Source organism: Peromyscus maniculatus, chromosome 1 (genome assembly GCF_049852395.1).
Source record: "Peromyscus maniculatus bairdii isolate BWxNUB_F1_BW_parent chromosome 1, HU_Pman_BW_mat_3.1, whole genome shotgun sequence".
Classification (NCBI taxonomy): domain Eukaryota; kingdom Metazoa; phylum Chordata; class Mammalia; order Rodentia; family Cricetidae; genus Peromyscus; species Peromyscus maniculatus.
In genome coordinates this window covers 26959457-26979208 of record NC_134852.1, presented here as the reverse complement: position 1 = coordinate 26979208, position 19752 = coordinate 26959457, and the positions used below count along the sequence as shown (strand labels likewise).

Sequence of the window (19752 nt, the reverse complement as noted above, 5' to 3'; positions counted from 1 at the left end):
GTCATTATAAAAGAAATAAAATCTGTGTTACCAAAACATTTTAAATGCTTTATTCTGTAGATCTCCAAAGGGTTTGAAGATGACCTGTCTATTGAAAATTTATCACTGCTTGCCCTTGAAAACATACCTAATATGATTACAAGTTTGATTGTAATGTCTAACTACTATCTTTCCTTTCTTTATATTCTGATATTTGGTAATAATAACATCCAAGGATTAGCAAACTGCATTACATTGTTAAAGAAACTGTATAGCTACAATATCCTGACAAGATTAGAAATATATGTAGAGCGTTTTCTTCTAACAATATCTCAATAGATATATATAATTTGTATACAATATATAAAATCCAATCCAATGTATTTAAAACTAGTAGTTGGCTTTTAAAAGTAGATTCAATAATGTAACTTTTTGTCTATATCATATCTATATCCTGTACTTTTTTCTTTTCAGAGTAGATTCAATAATCTACCCTTTATCCTATCATTTCTATATCTTTTTTTCAGAGTAGATTCAATAATCTATCTCTTATCTATATCCTCTTTTTTCTTTTTTTTTCAAATAAGAATCTAAAATATAATCTCCTTTATTTAACCTCTTTCTTGGCCATTAACAATAACAACTTATAACCAACCATCCTAAACAATGACAACTATCCCAAACCCAAAACACATTGAAAAACCAAAAACCACCCATCCCATCTATTGGGTATATGGGCGTTGTGTTCTTGAAATTACATTCTGCTGTCTTTGGCGAAGACATCTTTAGAGGATGATGAAAAGACAAATTTGGGGTTAATTGTCAAGTTCTGGAGTGGTAGATGTATCATTTGTGGTCCAGTCTCTGCATAATGCAAAAGTGCAGGGCGCCTTATCTCAAGTCTTTGTTCAAATAGTCTGTGAGGCTGGATCATCTCAGCTAGCCATCTCGAAATTGTTCTGAACAGCAGCTTGTAGTCCAAAGCTGATCTTTGGGTGATGATGTCAGCTTAGTGGTATTATTATTGTCCATGTGGACCCTTCATAGTAGGGCTCCATCATCTTTTTGGAGACCTCAAATTTGCTGTTAGACCTGGGCATGATTCCATACATAAAACTGATAGAAACATCAACACAAAAAACATGTATAGGAAACTAAATGAAGCATTTTTATCACTTGAATTAGTTCATACACTATATGACAATTAATATCATAACAAAGGCTTAATATAGACATATGTATATATATATAAATCTTATATTTTTTGTTGTAAAATTCATACCGTAATAAAAGTTTAAAGAATCAAAATTGAACCAAAGATTTAAGATTAATGACAATAAAATAGATCCTTAATTTTTTGGTTTTCTTCTGTCCCATATCAGATGGCTCTTTTTCCTGACATGATACACAGATTTTGCATTTTCCTTTTACCAACATGCTTGGGTTTAGAGAAGGAGAGAGCCATTCTCCATTCTAAAAACAGCTTTAATTTTTAATTGAACTGGGGCTACATAAAGTGCATTTGTGTTAAATGTATGTAGAGAAAAGCAGAAATAATCATTTAGGAAGACTTATGAAATTTTATATGTGATATACCAATAGGCCAATTTACTCCTTTTCTTGGGACTTTTTTTTTCTAGAGGATATGTTTTATTTGTCCAGTGTTCTTCAGATTCCTCAGTCTTCATTCCCTAGAAGACAAAAACAAAACCCTGCTGGACTCATAGGAGAAGCTTGCCATGGCCAGCTGCTTCGCTGTCCAAAATATGTGTGAGATATCACCAGATCCCATGGGGAAGTACAGCTCAGACTACAAAATCCATCACCTCCACAGCACCAGCTGCCAAAATTAAAACAACAGCATAATAAATCAATTATGTTCTCCCCCTACTGTTTTGCTTGCTTTATTCTGGTTCTGGCTAACTCTTCTTTTTAACAGAATTGTATGAATTCAGAATATGCAATCTGTGCTTGAGAGCTACCCTAGAAAGGCTCCATGGTACAGTGGGTCCCCAAACACCCAGGGAAATTGAAAGCCTGACAATCCAGACTTTCTATTGGATTACATCCATGTCCTAGCAGTGTTCTCTGGTAATTACCCTACATTTAGGAAGGTTCCACTGAGTTCCCAGAGACCAGAAATAGATACAGTGTGGGACTCAGAGCCCCTTGATGTAGGGATGGGTATGGAGAACAAGGCTATCTTATGGTGTGGTCCTCCTGAGTTCCAGGCTCTCAAGACATCCTTTGCTTAATTGCTGCATTACACTTCAGAGTAATCTATCATTTCCACAAATGAAGGAAAAAGCTTAGGAGTTCTTTGGCTCTCAAGTCTTGAGGAATGTCTGGTAAAGGCACTTTCTCTGTGGTCAAACAAGAGTTGTGTGCATGGTGCCACTATCCATGGTTAAGAATTTGTGTGAGACTTCACCTGATTCTCCTTGTATGTTCATGTGTATGAACATGTGTTGGGTAATCCTTTGGCCTAGAGTGTGTGTGTGTGTGTGTGTGTGTGTGTGTGTGTGTGTGTGTATGTATGTGTGTTTCAGTTTGGTTCTGTTAATTTTTTTTCCTTTAATGAACAGTTTCCCTCTCACGTAGTTGAGATTAATCAAAATTAAGGGACCAAAAAAATTGATTGATTTTTTTTCCTGAATTAACAGTTAAGTAATGTTGGAGCCAGACTTACAGGAAAGCCATGAGAATGGCTGAGCTGATTGAATCTGTACTTATTTGTGTCCTCTAGGCTTAGAGAGTCTCAACAAGACAGGACTAACTGGAGCGAGATGAGATGTAGGTGTTGTGCCCGAATCTCAAGACCCCAGAGCAAGACCACCACAGAGCCGATATACAATGTGAAACACACAGGGGTTTAAGAATTACAAGCAAGCCAGGGCTTGGTCTGTGTCCAACTCTCTGACACAGGGGCTGGAAGGAGGACATCCCTGAGCTCTCAGAATGGAGTTTTTTAAAGGGAAAAATTGCAAGCAGGGTGTTAAAAGGCTTTGTGTCATAGGACTAGGTCAGGGTGTGTAACCTTTGAGCTCTCTGGTTGGAGTCCAGAGGAATTTTCCAACAACGTTTATCAGAAGGACATTTGGAGCCTGCAGATATTGTTTATCAGGATTGGTTTTTGCGAGTGCTTTGCCAGGGAGGTTGGCTGGCCTAGAACATAATGGTACCCAACAGGTTGGCAAGAGTTTCCACCTAAAACATGAGAAAAAAGATTCTAAAATGGAGCTAAAAACAGCTTCCTAGTTGTCTCTCTCAAGTTAGTGGCAGCTTGTGGGTTTGAGGTACTCCATGGGGGTTTCGTGGCATGCAGGCTTGACCTATGCTATGTTACACAGAGGTGCCTCCAAGCTGTGCACTATGCTGTGTATTGGATATAGTTTCTGCTAGTTTAGAAGAAGAAGAAGAAGAAGAAGAAGAAGAAGAAGAAGAAGAAGAAGAAGAAGAAGAAGAAGAAGAAGAAGAAGAAGAGGTTTCTGGCCTACATGCTGCTTTGATAGAAGCATAGAACCACTGTTTCTAAGAGTTGATGGTGGGTCCCAGAGCTGGTGGTAAATGTACCACAGCCATGTTGGGAAGCTGAGGTGGGCAGAGCCACCAGCCAAAGCTGCCATTTGAGTCCTAGTAATGCTGAAGTTTAAAAGCATTAGATTCACAATAAGACATATTCAGATGAAACAAGACTTTAAATGCTTTACGAGGTGTGTAAAAATGTATGTGGCTTGAAAGAGAGATCAAAAGGAACATATACAGTTATATAAAGTAATAGTTCTTAAAAATAAAGTCTTTAAAGAGACAATAAAGGTAGTATTAAAAAAAGCCATGTGAACATGGATATTATACAGAGAATCTGGATTGTGTTGTCTTTAGGACTTTTAAATTCAGAAAAAAACATTTGATTTTAAAAGCTGTTGAGTTAAGCCAATATGTACGTTTTAAAGGTACCTTGACTCCAATATTTGAATATAAGAATATGTTGCTTTGGAAAGGAGGCTCTGCTTTTGTTTCCACAGAAAGCAAGAGGCTATGGATTTATTCCAGATTAAGATTCATCAAGTTTGACCAGCCAATACCCCCTGAAACATCCCCAATGACACCATGGCCCAGATGATCTGACATCCAGACCCCCTCAGCCTCTAGGTCTGGAATAAAGGAATGTGTCTTCCTTCCTTAAAAGTCCCTATTTTCAAATAGGGGATTTCCCTACTTTCATCTTAAGCAATAATTTCTGACAGTTGTGCTCTCCATTTTGTAGTTTTGTTAATTCCAGATAGAGTCAAGTTGAGAACCAAGTTTAGCCATCACAAGTGTGTTTTATTTCTCATGGTTAGTCTTCCATCAAAGAGGGATCATGTCACATTTTCACAGCTACTATTTACTCTTGTATGTTGTTTCAATACTTGCTGCTATAAACACCATCAAGGAAGGGGTGTTTTACTTAACTTGTCAGAGGTCTTAATTTTCACAAGATGGATGACAAGTAAGAGCTCATACATGGTGAGTGGGAAGCAGAACCAGGAGCCTCTGAAGGTGGCTCTCTTCTTCCCTGCATTTGAATGCATCCAGACCCACAGTTCCAGGATGACTCCAGGAAACTTTAGTGGTGGTCTTTCCCAACATCTCAGATAATCCTACTTGGAAATACTCTTCCAGATCCTTCTAAGTACACTAAGATAAACACATCAGAAAGAATAGGTCCCACTGACCAAAATGAAATCAAGATCACACATGTAATTTAAACAGATCATGAAAAGCTAATAAAAGAGCATAATCACTAAAAGGCTCCCCACAAAAAAAAATCCCAAGACCAGAGAGTTTGAGGGAAGCAGTATCTGAAACTCTGACCCCAAACTCATATAAAGAAGAGTCACTGCTATTACTAGTTAGCCACCGCCAAAATTTCTTAAGAGGATCCAGAATGAAATTAGAGAAAGAAACACAGCCAAAAAAAAAAAAAAAACTTCAAAGTAGCCTCAAATAGTATAAAATATCTTATGGAAAACAATAACAAAGCAAGTGAAAGACTTGTATAATCAAAACTTCAAGTCTTTGAGGAAGAAAGTGAAGAAGATATCAGAAAATGAAAAAAATCTCCCGTGCTCATTGGTCAGTAGGATTAATATCTAAAAATAGCAGTCTACAGATTCAAAGCATTCTGCTTCAAAATCTCAACACAATTTTTTAAAGATCATTCTCACCTTCATATGAAAATACAAAAAGCCATTTGAGTCATAACATTGGTTAAGTCCCTTATTTCTCTGTTAAGTTTCGATTTAGCAAATCTGTCGAGTGGTGAGAGTGGGGTGTTGGAGTCTCCCACTATTGATGTGTGGGCTTTATGTGTGATTTAAACTTTACTAGTGTTTTTTTAACATATGGGGTGCCCTTGTGTTTGGAACAAAAATGTTCAGAATTGAAACTTCATCTTGGTTCATCTATGCTGTGATGCATATGTAATGTCCTTACATACGCATCTTTTGAATGATTTTAGATTGAAGTCTATTTTGCTGAACATTAGGATAGCTACACCAGCTTGCTTCTTAAGACCATTGAATTGGAAAGACTTCTCCTAGCCAGATCTGGTAGGTTTCTACCACATCTTCAAAAAAGAGATAATACCAATACTCTTTAAATTGTTCCACACAATACAAACAGAAGGAATGTTACCAAACACCTTCTATGAGGCTACAATTACCTGGATTTCCAAGCCAAACAAAGTGCACTACAAACCAAGAGAACTACAGACCAATCTCCCTCATGAACATTGATGCAAAAATATTCAATAAAATATCAACAAACAGACTCCAAGAATACATCAAAACAATTATCCACTATGATCAAGTAAGCTTCATCCCAGAGATGCAAGGGCGGTACAACATACAAAAGTCTGTCAATGTAATACACCATATAAAAAAACTGAAAGAAAAAAATCTTGATCATCATCTCAGTAGATGCTGAAAGGCCTTTGACAAAATCCAACACCCCTTCATGATAAAGGTCTTGGAGAGATCAGGAATACAGGGAACATACCTAAGCATAACAAAGGCAATTTACAGCAAGCCAACAGCCAACATCAAAGAAAATGGAGAGAACCTCAAAATGATTCCACTAAAATCAGGAACAAGACAAGGCTGTCCGTTCTCCTCATAATTATTCATTATAGAACTTGAAGTTCTAGCCAGAGCAATAAGACAACAAAAGGAGATCAAGGGGATACAAATTGGAAAGGAAGAAGTCAAGCTTTTACTATTTGCAGATGACATGATAGCATACATAAATGACCCCAAAAATTCAACCAAGGAACTCATACAGCTTATAAACAACTTCAGTAATGTAGCAGGATACTAGATTAATTTAAAATAATCAGTAGTCCTCCTATATTCAAATGACAAATGGGCTGAGAAAGGAATCAGAGAAAGATCACCCTTTACATGATATTAAATACATTGGGGTAACACTAACCAAGCAAGTGAAGGAACTATATGACAAGTCCCTGAAAAAAGAAATTGAAGAAGATGTCAAAAAATGGAAAGATCTCCCATGCTCATGGATAGGCAGGATTAACATAGTAAAAATGGCAATCTTACCAAAAGCAATTTACAGATTCCATGCAATCCCCATCAAAATTCCAACACAATTCTTCACTGACCTGGAAGGAACAATACCCAACTTCATATTTAAAAACAAAAAACTCAGGATAGCCAAAAGAATCCTATACAATTAACTACCTCCTGCATTTTTGGGGGTGTAAAAATCCCACTTCTTCTATATTCCTGGCTATCCTCTCAAACCTGAGATTAGGGAGAAAACCTATTATGACAGAAAATAAAGCGTATTTAATTTGACTCAAAATAAATTGATTGGTGGTTTACTTTCTTTCAGTGGGAATATCACTACACACCCTGACCGCTTTTATGGATTTATGATATATTTCCTCATTCCTGGTATGTCTGTACTTTTTCTCATCTCTCTGCATTATGTTGTGACAGTCACCCATCATATTTAATCATAGGGAAATGTGGCACCATGAGGACCCCTATAAGATTTCTTTTCTGAATGCCATAATCTTTCTTACCTCCATTATAGAGAAGCCATGTAATTTCCTGATGTTTATCTTGGTCATTCATCCCTCCAACACTGTTATTTCCTTCTTGGATTTGGATTAAGGACATCCGAAGCTCAAAGTGGCTTGGCAGAAGTCTGAGCTTCCAGTTCAATGATCTGTTTGTTGTAGCTCCAGTGAGGAGCACTGCCCCATACCACCAATCACACTGGAATCCAAATTTTCAAGCAAAAAAGTTAGTCATGTAAAAAGAAAGCAAACATTTTTCCCAAGAGGTCACTAGGGGTGATAGTGAGTGGTACTATTCTCTTTTCTAACACCTGGTGCCTGCACCCATGGATCTCGGCTATGGAGAAATCTGCCTCCTGGATAATACTACTCCAGCTCTCAGGGTTGTTGTTACTTCATTGGCTCCATAACTGTGTCTTCTAAATGTCACTAGAGAAGCTTCGGGATGTTGGTGAATCTGCACCAAGCAGTGGATTCCATGATTGTGGGCCACAGGTTCACTTGTCTCTCTGTGAATTTAATCTTGGTCAAAAGCTATACCATGTGGAATAACATGATGGTTAAAAAGAAATTCTGAAGCCGGGAGGTGGTGGTGAAAGCCTTTAATCCCAGCACTTAGGAGTCAGAGGCAGGCGGATCTCTGTGAGTTCGAGGCCAGCCTGGGCTACGAAGTGAGTTCCAGGAAAGGCGCAAAGCTACATAGAGAAACCCTGTCTCGAAAAACAAAACAAAAAAAGAAAGAAAGAAAGAAAGAAAGAAAGAAAGAAAGAAAGAAAGAAAGAAAGAAAGAAAGAAAGAAAGAAAGAAAGGAAGAAAGAAAGAAAGAAAAAAAAAAAGAAAAGAAATTCTGTTAGTTCCTGTGTGATAGTTTAGGTAAAATCATTACAGGTGGGAAATGCAAATCTATATCTAGACTAAGAATCTGCTCCAGTAAGGATGAGGTATTGTCCATTCCACAGAGAAAGAGGTCCAATGTAGTCATCCTGTCATGAATTTGTTGGATGGTTAGCCTGGGGAATGTGACATCTCTGGGTCTCTGTGTTGGTCTTTGCTGTTGGCAGATCTGACATTCAGCAGCAGCTGTAAGCAGGTAAGTCTTGATGAGTGGATATCTATGTTGTTGATCTCAAGTATAACCCCCACCTCAGGTAGAACAGCTACTGTGATCATGGGCAATGGGGCAATACCAAAAGTGACTTGGGAAAGAGACTGACAGTCCATGGTATGGGTCATCAGGTCTAATTAATTATTGACCTCCTCCTCTGCCTAAATCACCTTTCATGGCAGTTTACAGAGGACAAAGGATCTTCACATTCTTTGCTCCTTTGCAGATCTGTCCAAATACTTCTCCCCCAAATGTCTTTCTAATTTGTCTTTATTTCCTTATTTGTTTTTATGTTTTCTTCTCTCATACAATGCCATAGTTTCCCCTCCTTCCCTCCACAGAGATGTACTACTACCCTATTTCCCTTCAGAAAAGCACAGTTTTCTTGGGGATATCAACTGAACACAACATACTAAGATGTAACAATAGTAGTCACAAATCCTCATATCAAGGCTAGAGAAGCCAACCTAGAAAGAAGAAAAGTTGCCAAGATCAGACAAAAAGGTCAGAGACTCCTCATACTCCCCTTCTTAGGTGTCCCACTAACCACTGCGCTAAACCACAGCCTGTATGCATAGAACTTAATTCAGATCCATGCAGGCTGTGTGATTGCCTCTTTGGGCTCTGGGAGACAAAATGAGCTCTATTCAGATGAATCTGTATGCTCTGTTCACCTAGTGTCTTTGAACCCTCCTATAATCCTGCCTTATCTTGTTCCTTGAGATTCCCTGAGCTCTGCCTAATGTTTGGTTGTGGATCTCAGTATCTGCTACCATCAGCTGCTAGAGAAAGCATAACTGATGTCCATTGGACTAGAACCAATCTCTGAGTGAAACAGAATTTCTGTAGGTATTGTCTGATAGTTTTTGTATGAGTGTGGCAGTAAGGCCCTGCATAAACTTCCACAGATGAACAGAGCTGGATGGACTAATATGGGATTCTTCAAACAAAAACAACACTGGAATCCACAAACTGATTTTAAAATTTTAATTCATTTGACATTTTATTAAAATAGGTATTGTTTACAATGATGGATGTGATGATGGAGACAAGAGGAAGACTGAACAAGGGTCCTCTGCAAGAGCAAAAATTGCTTTTGCAACTGACTCATCTCTTTAGTCCCACACACTGAGTTAGGAGAAAAAATGTCTTCATTCTCTCCCACTTCTCTTGTAAGCAAACATTCATGTTTATTTTCTCCTTTCCAGAGTCCTTGACCATAAGTTCTGCTCATCCAATCCAGACAGGTTTCTCCAAAGAAACCCTGTTGTAATATGTTTGGGGCCAGCAACTAAAATGAATTCCAGTTTCCAACTCATTGACAAAAATCAAACCAGGACAGTAACAGCGTAGTATACAACATAGTTCAGCACTTCCCCTCCCTTTACCTGACAATCAACTCATTTACAGCTATATTATACCCTGAGCCACCATGCTGTCTTTGCCCAGTTCCACTGAAAATGCACCACAATCCCATAGTCTACCCAGTTATCATTGGTGACACACTGGCTGCTGCTTCTGGGAGACAAGTGTAGGTCACACCTGACCAGTTCCTAAGATTGCTGCAATCTTTTGAAAGAGGGCTCCAAGAAAGGGAGATGAGCAGAAGCCCAGTAATGATATGCTTCAGCCACTAAATAAGGATATGAGCCCACCATTGTCTTCCAGCCTGATGTCTCACACACCTCAGAAGCATGAGCTGTAATGAAATCCAGTGCCTGGGTTTTCAGTTGCCCTGAGCTGTGGAGGTCAGCCAGGAAGAGGGATAGACTTCCTGCAAGTTGAGGGCAAGCAGGCAAATAGCAAGGGTTTCCTACTTCCATGTCCTTTTTTAGGCTTCCAGAAGAGGGTGTGGCCCAATTCAGGGTGTGTCTTCCTGACTCAAGAACTGGATTAAACTTGGGTGTCTTCAGGCCCTGAGATCCAGATTAAATGGTTGTTTGTGTCTTTCTACATTCAAAGTATGTACTTGAAGTGGATCTACCCTCTTCAACTGAAGCATAACACTTCTCACTGTTGTGCCCTCCATGTTAGGGTTTTAGTTAATTCTATGTCTCGTTTAATTGGGAACCAAGAATAACCACCACAAGTGTATTTCTGCTTATTGTGATTCATCTTAAATAAAATAGGGATGGTGTCTATTCCTACACAGATGTTATTTCCTCTTCTCAGGGTTTTACACTAAATCCTTCCACTAACATGATCCAGGAAGAGGTGTCTTCCTTTCCCAGTCAGGGGTCTCAGTGTTCACAACTTGGAGATGAGGATGGAACAATTCATACATAGTGGTCACGAAGCAGAGACAGGAAGGAACCTGTGAAAGTGGCAGTCTTCTTTCCATCCAGACTCACAGTCTCTGGTATATCTCCACCAACTTTCAGTGGTTGTCTTGCCCCTCCCCATGCCCCACCCAGATAATCCTCCTTAGAAACACTCTTCCAGATCCTGTTAAGGGTGTGCTATGAAAAGATCCTAAGTGCTTCTCAATTTCATCATGCTGACTGCCAAGATTCAGCTTCTCAATACCTCATAATGTTCATGCTTCCCTGGTGAGTTCTGTCCTCTTTAAGCTTTGAACTTCCATGCTTACTCTGCTGGGCTTTCAAAGGGAGACAGTATTCTGGTTTTTAAAAGGTGCAGAATATATTCAACAGTTAACCAACGATGGGCTTTTGAGACCGTTCCCTTTTTCATGTAATCAGTAAAATGCTCCCCACATATTTCTCTGTCCAGTTCATCATGTCTGTAGGGACTCACTAAGCTTATAGTACTTGACAATACCTTCAGTGTTTCAATCCACTCAGCAATTCCCAGCCGGTGGCTCTGATGCTGCTCTTCCTTAAATCCAGGATAAATCAATCAACTGGTTTTGACCTCTGAAAGTTTGGTTCCTCATTTAAGAATGTTTGTCAGGTACCTAACTAGTAGCTTCAGTGACTCTTCTTTATGTGTTTAGGATCAGGGGAGCAGGTGGAGCTTTTATTTCAGGTAGGTGGTTCTCTGGGGGACATGGCACAGACAAAAGTATTCAGGTCCCCAACAGGAGAAGGCATAAGTCTTATGCAGCAGGGGTGTCCATACAACAGAGAAAGCCAATGGTCAATACAGCACAAGACTGACAATAACACTTAGAAAGTTTTGGAGACACACACATAACACACACACACACACACACACACACACACACACACACACACACACACGAGAGAGAGAGAGAGAGAGAGAGAGAGAGAGAGAGAGAGAGAGAGAGAGAGAGAGAGAGAGACTGCTTGAACATGGACTTAAGACAATAGAAAGTTTTTTTAGCCAGCTGGCAACCATATGAGGTTTTCTGGATTCTGATGCAGCAACCAGCCTTTCTCAGGGTGGGCTTTTAAGCACAAAACCATATTCTGGGTTGAGAATCTTCAGTTAACAAGAACATTTAGCCAGAAGTCGCACTACAGAAGCCATAATGTTACTGTATTTCAAGCAAGATTTAAACATTTAGAGATATTCCCAGACTATGGACTTAGATGAATTAAGCCTTCGTTTTAGTTGTGGCCGGGTTTTGCTGTGTTTTACAGAAATGCTGACTTTTTCACCTTGAATACTACTTCTGTCATGGAGACAGTTGTACTTAGGTGTGGGGGCCTGCTAGTGCCTGGGCCCTGTTAACAGGAGGGTCTGTGCACCATGGGCATATATGGTGGCCTCAGAGGTCAGAAGAGGCTGTCAGATCCCCTGGTAACTAGATAACTGGAGTTACCAACTGTTGTCAGGTACCCTTGAATGCAGTAAATTGGATGGCAGTCTTCTGGAAAGGTATCCAGCAACGTTTACTGCTGAACCATTTCTCCATCCCATCACAGTTACTTTCTTAAAGAGGATGGAACTGATCTGAAATACTAGGTTGTAACCTAATACTTTGGCATCTGAAATGTTTTAGCAGGAATTCAAGAGGTAATCATAATTTCATTTCTACATCTTTCTTCCGTTTTTGATGTCTTCCCACTCTGCATGTCTGGCTCTTTTTGAATTTATTCCATGGACCAAGTGAGCTTTAGACTGACATCAGACTACTCTGATCAGTGCCATAGACTATCACATCATGCCTGGTTCATGAATTTCTATTTAATCACCAGTAACCACACTGGTAGTCTTAGACAAACAATATTGAATGGTTGCCTTTAACATAAATATAATGACTAGCAAGACCTTTTACTTGTCTCAATATTAACTAATTTGACTCAAATGTTTTGAGTTGAATTAAATAAGCATTATTTCCTGCCATAATAGGTTTTCTACTTAATCCTTGGACTGAGAGAATAGCTAGGACAATGGAGAAATGGGGTTTTTATAACTCCAAAAATGCAAGGGTAAGGGTTTTCTGGGGGATGGGGAGAGTGTTTTAGTGTAAAACCCCGAGAAGTGGAAATAACAGCTGTGTAGGAATGGACACCATCCCTATTTTATTTAAGATGAATCACAATAAAATATACACTTGTGGTGGTTATTCTTGGTTCCCAATTTAAGAAGACATAGAATTAACTAAAATCCTAACATGGAGGGCACAACAGTGAGAAGTGTTATGCTTCAGTTGAAGTGGGTAGATGTAGCTAGAGTTTTCCGGCCTTGCCCACAGTCAGGACAAATCTTTGTCAACCACCAGTCCCAAAGCCGCTCAGACCCAACCAAGTAAACACAGAGACTTATATTGCATACAAACTGTATGGCAGTGGCAGGCTTCTTGCTAACTGTTCTTATAGCTTAAATTAATCCATTTCCATAAATCTATACCTTGCCACATGGCTGGTGGCTTACCGGCATCTTCACATGCTGCTGGTCATGGCGGCGGCTGCAGTGTCTCTCTGCCTCAGCCTTCTGCTTCCCAGAATTCTCCTCTCTCCTTGTCCCACCTACTTCCTGCCTGGCCACTGGCCAACCAGTGTTTTATTTATTGACCAATCAGAGCAATTTGACATATAGACCGTCCCACAGCACTTCCCCTTTCTTTTTTTTTTAAAGGAAGGTTTTAACTTTTACACATCTCCAAAGTCAGCTTGGTATATTTGGGAATTTGGGCGTAGCTTCTCTTACTACTTCCTGCTGGAGGGGGGTGCTGTATCTTATAGGGACACAAAGAAAATTTTAGGATCATGGAGTAGTCCGTGACTTGAAACAATTCTGAATGTTGGATCATCTGGGCCATGGTGTCATCGGAGACCTTTCAAGTGGTCTTGGCTGGTCAAACCTGATGTATCTTAATCTGGAACAAATCCATAGCCTCTGGCTTTCTGTGGAAACAAAACAGAGCCTCCTTTCCAAAGCAACATATCCTTAAATCCAAATTTTGAAGTTAATGTACCTTTAAAATACACATTTTGGCATAACTCAACAGCTTTTGCAATCAAATGTTTCTCTTCAGTTACGAATATCAAAAAGAACATAATCCAGATTCTCTCTGTGGTAGCCATCTTTATGTGGCTTATGTTTTATATTACCTTGAGCCTATTGCTTTAAACTGCAGTCTTCTAAGCCTGAAACAGCGCTGTGGCTGCTGGCTCCTCCCATTTCAGCTTCCCAACATGGCGGTGGTACGTTTTCCACCAGCTCTGGGAGCCATCATGGGTCTGTGCTTTTATCCAAGCAGCTTGTAGCCCAGAAACCTCTTTTTGTTTTGTACTAGTAAAGGCTAAATCCACCACGCAGCTTAATGTGCCACTTGCAGAGGCCTCATTGCCGCCATACTGCAGATCGAGCTTGCACGCTAGGAACCCGCCAGTAGCTCAAACCGGCAGGCTGCCGCTCATTTGAGAGAGACAATTAGGAAGCTGTTTTTTGCTCCATTTTAGAATCTTTTCTCAGGTTTTAGGTAGAAACTTTTGCCCCACGTTGGGCACCAGATGTTGATGTAACCAACTGTCTTATTAAATAAGAAACACAGAAACAATGTAAAAGAGAAAGCCAAGAGGTCAGAGCTCAGAGCTAAAATCTCACCCTTCCTCCTCTGTGTCCCAGCTTCTGGAAAAGAGAGCTATTTCCTGTGTGTAACTCGATTTTCCAGTCATTCTGCCTTCTCATTGGTTGTAAACCCAAACACGTGACTGCCTCGTCACTGTCTGAATGTACAGCCCCCTAGGTCTTAAAGGCATATGTCTCCAATGCTGGCTGTATCCCTGAACACACAGAGATCTATGGGATTAAAGGCATGTGCCACCACCGCCACACTCTGTCTATGGCTCTAATAGCTCTGACCCCCGGGTAACTTTATTTATTAACATACAATTAAAATCACATTTCAGTACAATTAGAATACCACCACATTTCCCCTTTTCTATTTTAATTTAAAAAAAAGTGCTGTGGGACAGTCTATATGTCAAATTGCTCTGATTGGTCAATAAATAAAACACTGGTTGGCCAGTGGCCAGGCAGGAAGTAGGTGGGACAAGGAGAGAGGAGAATTCTGGGATTAAAGGTGTGAGTCACCATGCTTGGCTGTTTCCAATGTGGCCTTGAACTCACAGAGATCCAGAGGGATTAATATGGATATGATAAGATAAAAAGGGGGATTATGGAATCTACTTTTAAAAAGGAACTACTTGTTTTAAATAAGATAAGTAATGAAAATTTTTTGGTCTGGGTTTATCAGATGTTACTGGACTGGACATTGTTAATATATATAATGGAGTTTTTATCTGAATCTGTCAAATGTTAATGGACTAGACATCATTAATGTAATTTTTGGCTGTATATATTGTATATACTTATCGGATAGTTTTTCTTGTATTAGTTATAAGCTTTCTTTAATTTTAGACAAAAAGAGAGGAAATGTGGTGGTATTGTGTTCCCCAAAATATTGTGTACCTTAATAAACTTATCTGGGGTCAGAGAACAGAAAAGCCACTAGTTAGGCAGTGATAGCACACGCCTTTAATCCTAGAATTCCAGAGACAGAAATCCCTCTGGATCTCTGTGAGTTCAAGGCCACATTGGAAACAGCCAAGCATGGTGACTCATGCCTTTAATCCAAGAAAGCCAGCCTTTAATCCCAGAGAGTGGTGGTAGAAAGCAGAAAGATATATATAAGGCGTGAGGACCAGAAACTAGCAGCATTTGGCTGGTTCAGCATTTTGCTGGTTAAGTATTCAGGCTTTTAAGCAGCAGTTCAGCTGACAGTTCAGCTGAGAGCCATTGGGGTGAGGACACAGAAGCATTCAGTATGAGGAAACAGGACCAGCGGAGGAATTGGCAAGGTGAGATAGCTGTGGCTTGTTCTGTCTCTCTGATCTACCAGCATTGACCCCAATAACTGGCCTCAGGTTTGATTTTATTAATAAGAACTTTTAAGATTCATGCTACAGGTAGATCCACTTCAAGTACATACTTTGAATGTAGAAAGACACAAACATTTAATCTGGATCTCAGGGCCTGAAGACACCCACCTTTAATCCAGATCTTGAGGATAGAAGACACACCCTAAATTGGGCCACACCCTCTGCTGGAAGTCTATAAAATGACATGGAAGCAGGAAACCCTTGCTATTTGCCTGCTTGCCCTCAACTTGCAGCAAGTCCATCCCTCCCCTGGTGTTAGATACTATTTGGAACACCAGCACATACTGAAGACCAGTGGACACATCCAACCTCGTGGACTGAGTAAGTACTGGAATTTTGGACTTTCCCTTCACAGCTAGCCAATGTGAGATTAGCAGGACTGCAGCCCTAAGTCATTCTAATAAATCCCCTTCCTTTATACACAGAGAGATTGCTTGTATATGTTCTGTTACTCTAGAGACCATAGTACAACATTTTTTGATATGAGTGTATAGAATTTTCCAGATATTTAAACAGCTGTGTATAATTGTCAAAACCAGTTACCTATTGACCTAAGATTCGATCTAGACCAAAAATGGAGTGATGTAAGAGTCCCAAGTAGCCGGGCGGTGGTGGCGCACGCCTTAATCCCAGCACTCGGGAGGCAGAGCCAGGTGGATCTCTGTGAGTTCGAGGCCAGCCTGGACTACCAAGGGAGTCCCAGGAAAGGCGCAAAGCTACACAGAGAAACCCTGTCTCGAAAAAACAAAAAAAAAAAAGAGTCCCAAGTAAGCCTAGACTGTCTTCTCTGAAACTAGTATTAAAATCTGTATAGAAAATTTCAGAGATCCAAGTTTCTAGAGCCATCAAAAAGGGAATAGACAGCTGGGCAGTGGTGTCGCACGCCTTTAATCCCAGCACTTGGGAGGCAGAGCCAGGCAGATTTCTGTGAGTTCGAGGCCAGCCTGGGCTACCAAGTGAGCTCCAGGAAAGGCACAAAGCTACGCAGAGAAACCCTCTCTCGAAAAACCAAAAAAAAAAAAAAAAAAGGGAATAGACGAAAAACAAAAACTTAACATGTAATTCATGTCTATTATTGCGTCTCACAAGGTGAAGAGAAAACAATTGCTAGTTCTTCATTTTGGATCCAGTTGAACCTTCAAACTACCTGGAGGAGAAATGGCAGGAGACGGGACAGCCCAGAGATGGGACCACACACATATCAGCCTTCAGAATTTCTCCTACATGTGGACCATCAACAACTTGCGTTTTCTTGTGGAGGAAAGGACAGAAGTCATTAGAAGCCCAACTTTCTCAAGAGAAGCCAATGGCAAATGGTATTTGACAGTAAACCCGAATGGAGTTGATGAAGTAAGTGCGGATTACCTGTCAGTTAACCTAGTTTTGCTCAGCTGTCTAAAGAGTCATGTTTGGGCAAAGTTCCAGTTCTGGATCATAACTGCCGAAGGAGAGAAAACACAAACTATGAGGAGCCCAAGAGCCATTAGGTTCGTGCCAGGCCGTGCCTGTGGATTCAAAAAGTACATCCTTCGAGATTTCCTCTTTTCAAATGCTCCTCGTCTTCTCCCAGATGACAAGCTCAAGCTGCTCTGCACTGTGAGTGTGGTCCAGGACTCCTTCAGAATCTCCGACCAGAACAGGAATTCAGGGATTCAAGTTCCCCCATGCACATTGGCAGATGAGCTAGGAGAGCTGTGGGAGAATTCCCAATTCACAGACTGCTGCCTGGTGGTATCTGGCTAGGAATTCCAGGCTCACAAGGCCATCTTAGCAGCTCGCTCTCCAGTTTTCAGAGCCATGTTTCAACATGACATGGAAGAGAGCAGAAAGAACCGAGTTGAGATCCCTGACCTGGAGCCACAAGTCTTCAAGGCAATGATGGGCTTCATTTACACTGGGAAGGCACCAGACCTGGACAGCATGGCAGATGCATTGCTGGCAGCTGCAGACAAGTATGGCCTGGAGCGTTTGAAGGTCATGTGTGAGGATGCCCTCTGCAGGGACCTCTCTGTGGAGACTGCTGCCCACATTCTCTTCCTGGCTGACCTCCACAGCTCAGGGCAACTGAAAACCCAGGCACTGGGTTTCATTACAGCTCATGCTTCTGAGGTCTCTGAGACCTCAGGCTGGAAGGCAATGGTGGGCTCATATCCCCATTTAGTGGCTGAAGCATACCGTTCCTTGGCTTCTGCTCATCTCCCTTTCTTGGAGCCCCCTTTCAAACGCTTGAAGCAATCCTAGGACCTGGTCAGCATTGTCCTACACTTGTCTCCCAGAAGCAGCAGCTAAATGTTGTTACCAATGACACCTGGCTAGGCTATGGGATGTGTGGAACATTTCCAGTGGAACTGGGGAAAGACAGCATGGTGGCTCAGGGTATAATACAGCTGTAAATGAGTTGTCAGGTTAAGGGAGGGGAAGTGCTGAACTATGTGGTATACTATGCTGTTACTGTCCTGGTTTGATTTTTGTCAATGAGTTGGAAACTGGGATTTATTTTAGTTGCTGGCCCCAAACACATTACAACAGGGTTTCTGCTGTGGGATGTTAATGTGGGAGCCCTTCTTGGGTTCCTTGTGGCATTACCCAGCAGGTTTGCATAGAGGATGATTAGGACAATGGGCCTGAGTGCAGGTGTCTGAGATGGTCTGCACTTGGCTGTAATGGGGGATGGTCTGTATGTCAAGTTGCTCTGATTGGTGAATAAATAAAACCTGATTGGTCGTGGCCAGGCAGGAGGTATGGGTGGGACTAACAGAGAGGAGAGATAAAAGAGCAGGAAGGCAGAAGGAGCCACGGCCAGCCACTGCCAGGACAACGCCGCCAGCCACCCGCCAGTACAAGCACCATGTGAAGATGCTGGTGAGCCACGAGCCGTGTGGCAAGGTATAGATTTGTAGAAATGCGTTACTTTGAGATATAGGAACAGTTAACAGGAGGCCTGCCACGGCCATACAGTTTGTAAGCAATATAAGTCTCTGTGTTTGCTTGGTTGGGTCTGAGCGGCTGTGGGACTGGCGGGTGACAGAGATTTGTCCTGACTGTGGGCAAGGCAGGAAAACTCAAGCTACAGGTTTCTATGGAGAAACCTGTCTGGATTGGATGAGCAGAAATTATGGTCAAGGACTCTGGAAAGGAGAAAATAAACATGAATGTTTGCTTACAAGAGAAGTGAAAGAGAATGAAGACATTTTTTCTCCTAACTCAGTGTGTGGGACTAAAGAGATGAGTCAATTGCAAAAGCAATTTTTGCTCTTGCAGAGGACCCTTGTTCAGTCCTCCTCTTGTCTCCATGGTCACATCCATCTCTGTAAACAATATATACCCAAATAAAATACCAAATGAATAAAAATGTTAAAATCAGCTTGTAGATTCCAGTGGTGTTTCTTGTTAGAATATGACCATTTTAGTCCAACCACCTGTGCTCAGCTGTGGAAGTTTATAGAGTGTCTTCAATACCACACACACACACACACACACACACACACACACACACACACACACACACACACAAATCAATGAGACAATACCTAATGAAATCCTGATACACTCAGAGATTGTAGTCTAGTTCAGTGGATATCACTTGGGATTTCTCCAACAGCTGTTGGGAACAGATACTAAGATCCACAGCCAAATATTAAGCAGAACTCAGTGAACCTCAAGGAAGAGGGGAAGACAGGATTTTAGGAGACATCAAAGACACAAGGGGAACAGAACTCACAGTGTCAACTAAATAGGGCTCATAGGGGCTCAGAGCCTGAAGAGGCCATCACAGAGCATGCATGCATCTGTACGTAGTCCTTTGTGTACATACTGTGGTTATTGATCTCAAGGGTTTTGTGGGAGTCCAAACAGGGTGAGTGTAAGGAAGCCTCTGACCTGTTTGTCTGAACTTGAAAACCTTTTCTTCCTTCTGGGTTGGCTTCTCTAGCCTTGATATGAGGGGATTTGTGGTGGTATTGTATTCCCCAAAATATTGTGCACCCGAAAAAATATTATCTGGGGTCAGAAACAGAATAGGCACAATATTGAACATAGAGAATAGGCAGTGGTAGCACATGCCTTTAATCCTAGCATTGCAGAGGCAGAAATTCATGTGTTCAAGGATACAGCCAAGCATGGTAATTCACACCTTTAATCCCAGGGAGTGATGGTAGAAAGCAGAAAGGTATATAAGATGTAAAGAGCAGAAACTAGAAGGTTTTTGGCTGGTTAAGCTTTTAGGCTTTTGAGCAACAGTTCAGCTGAGATTCATTCTGGATGAGGAC

At 41.0% G+C, this 19752-nt stretch overlaps 1 pseudogene; it reads left to right on the top strand.

Moving 5' to 3' along the window:
• Positions 1 to 16642: 16642 nt before the first annotated feature.
• Positions 16643 to 18009, top strand: LOC121825720 (speckle-type POZ protein pseudogene; annotated as a pseudogene).
• Positions 18010 to 19752: the final 1743 nt, after the last annotated feature.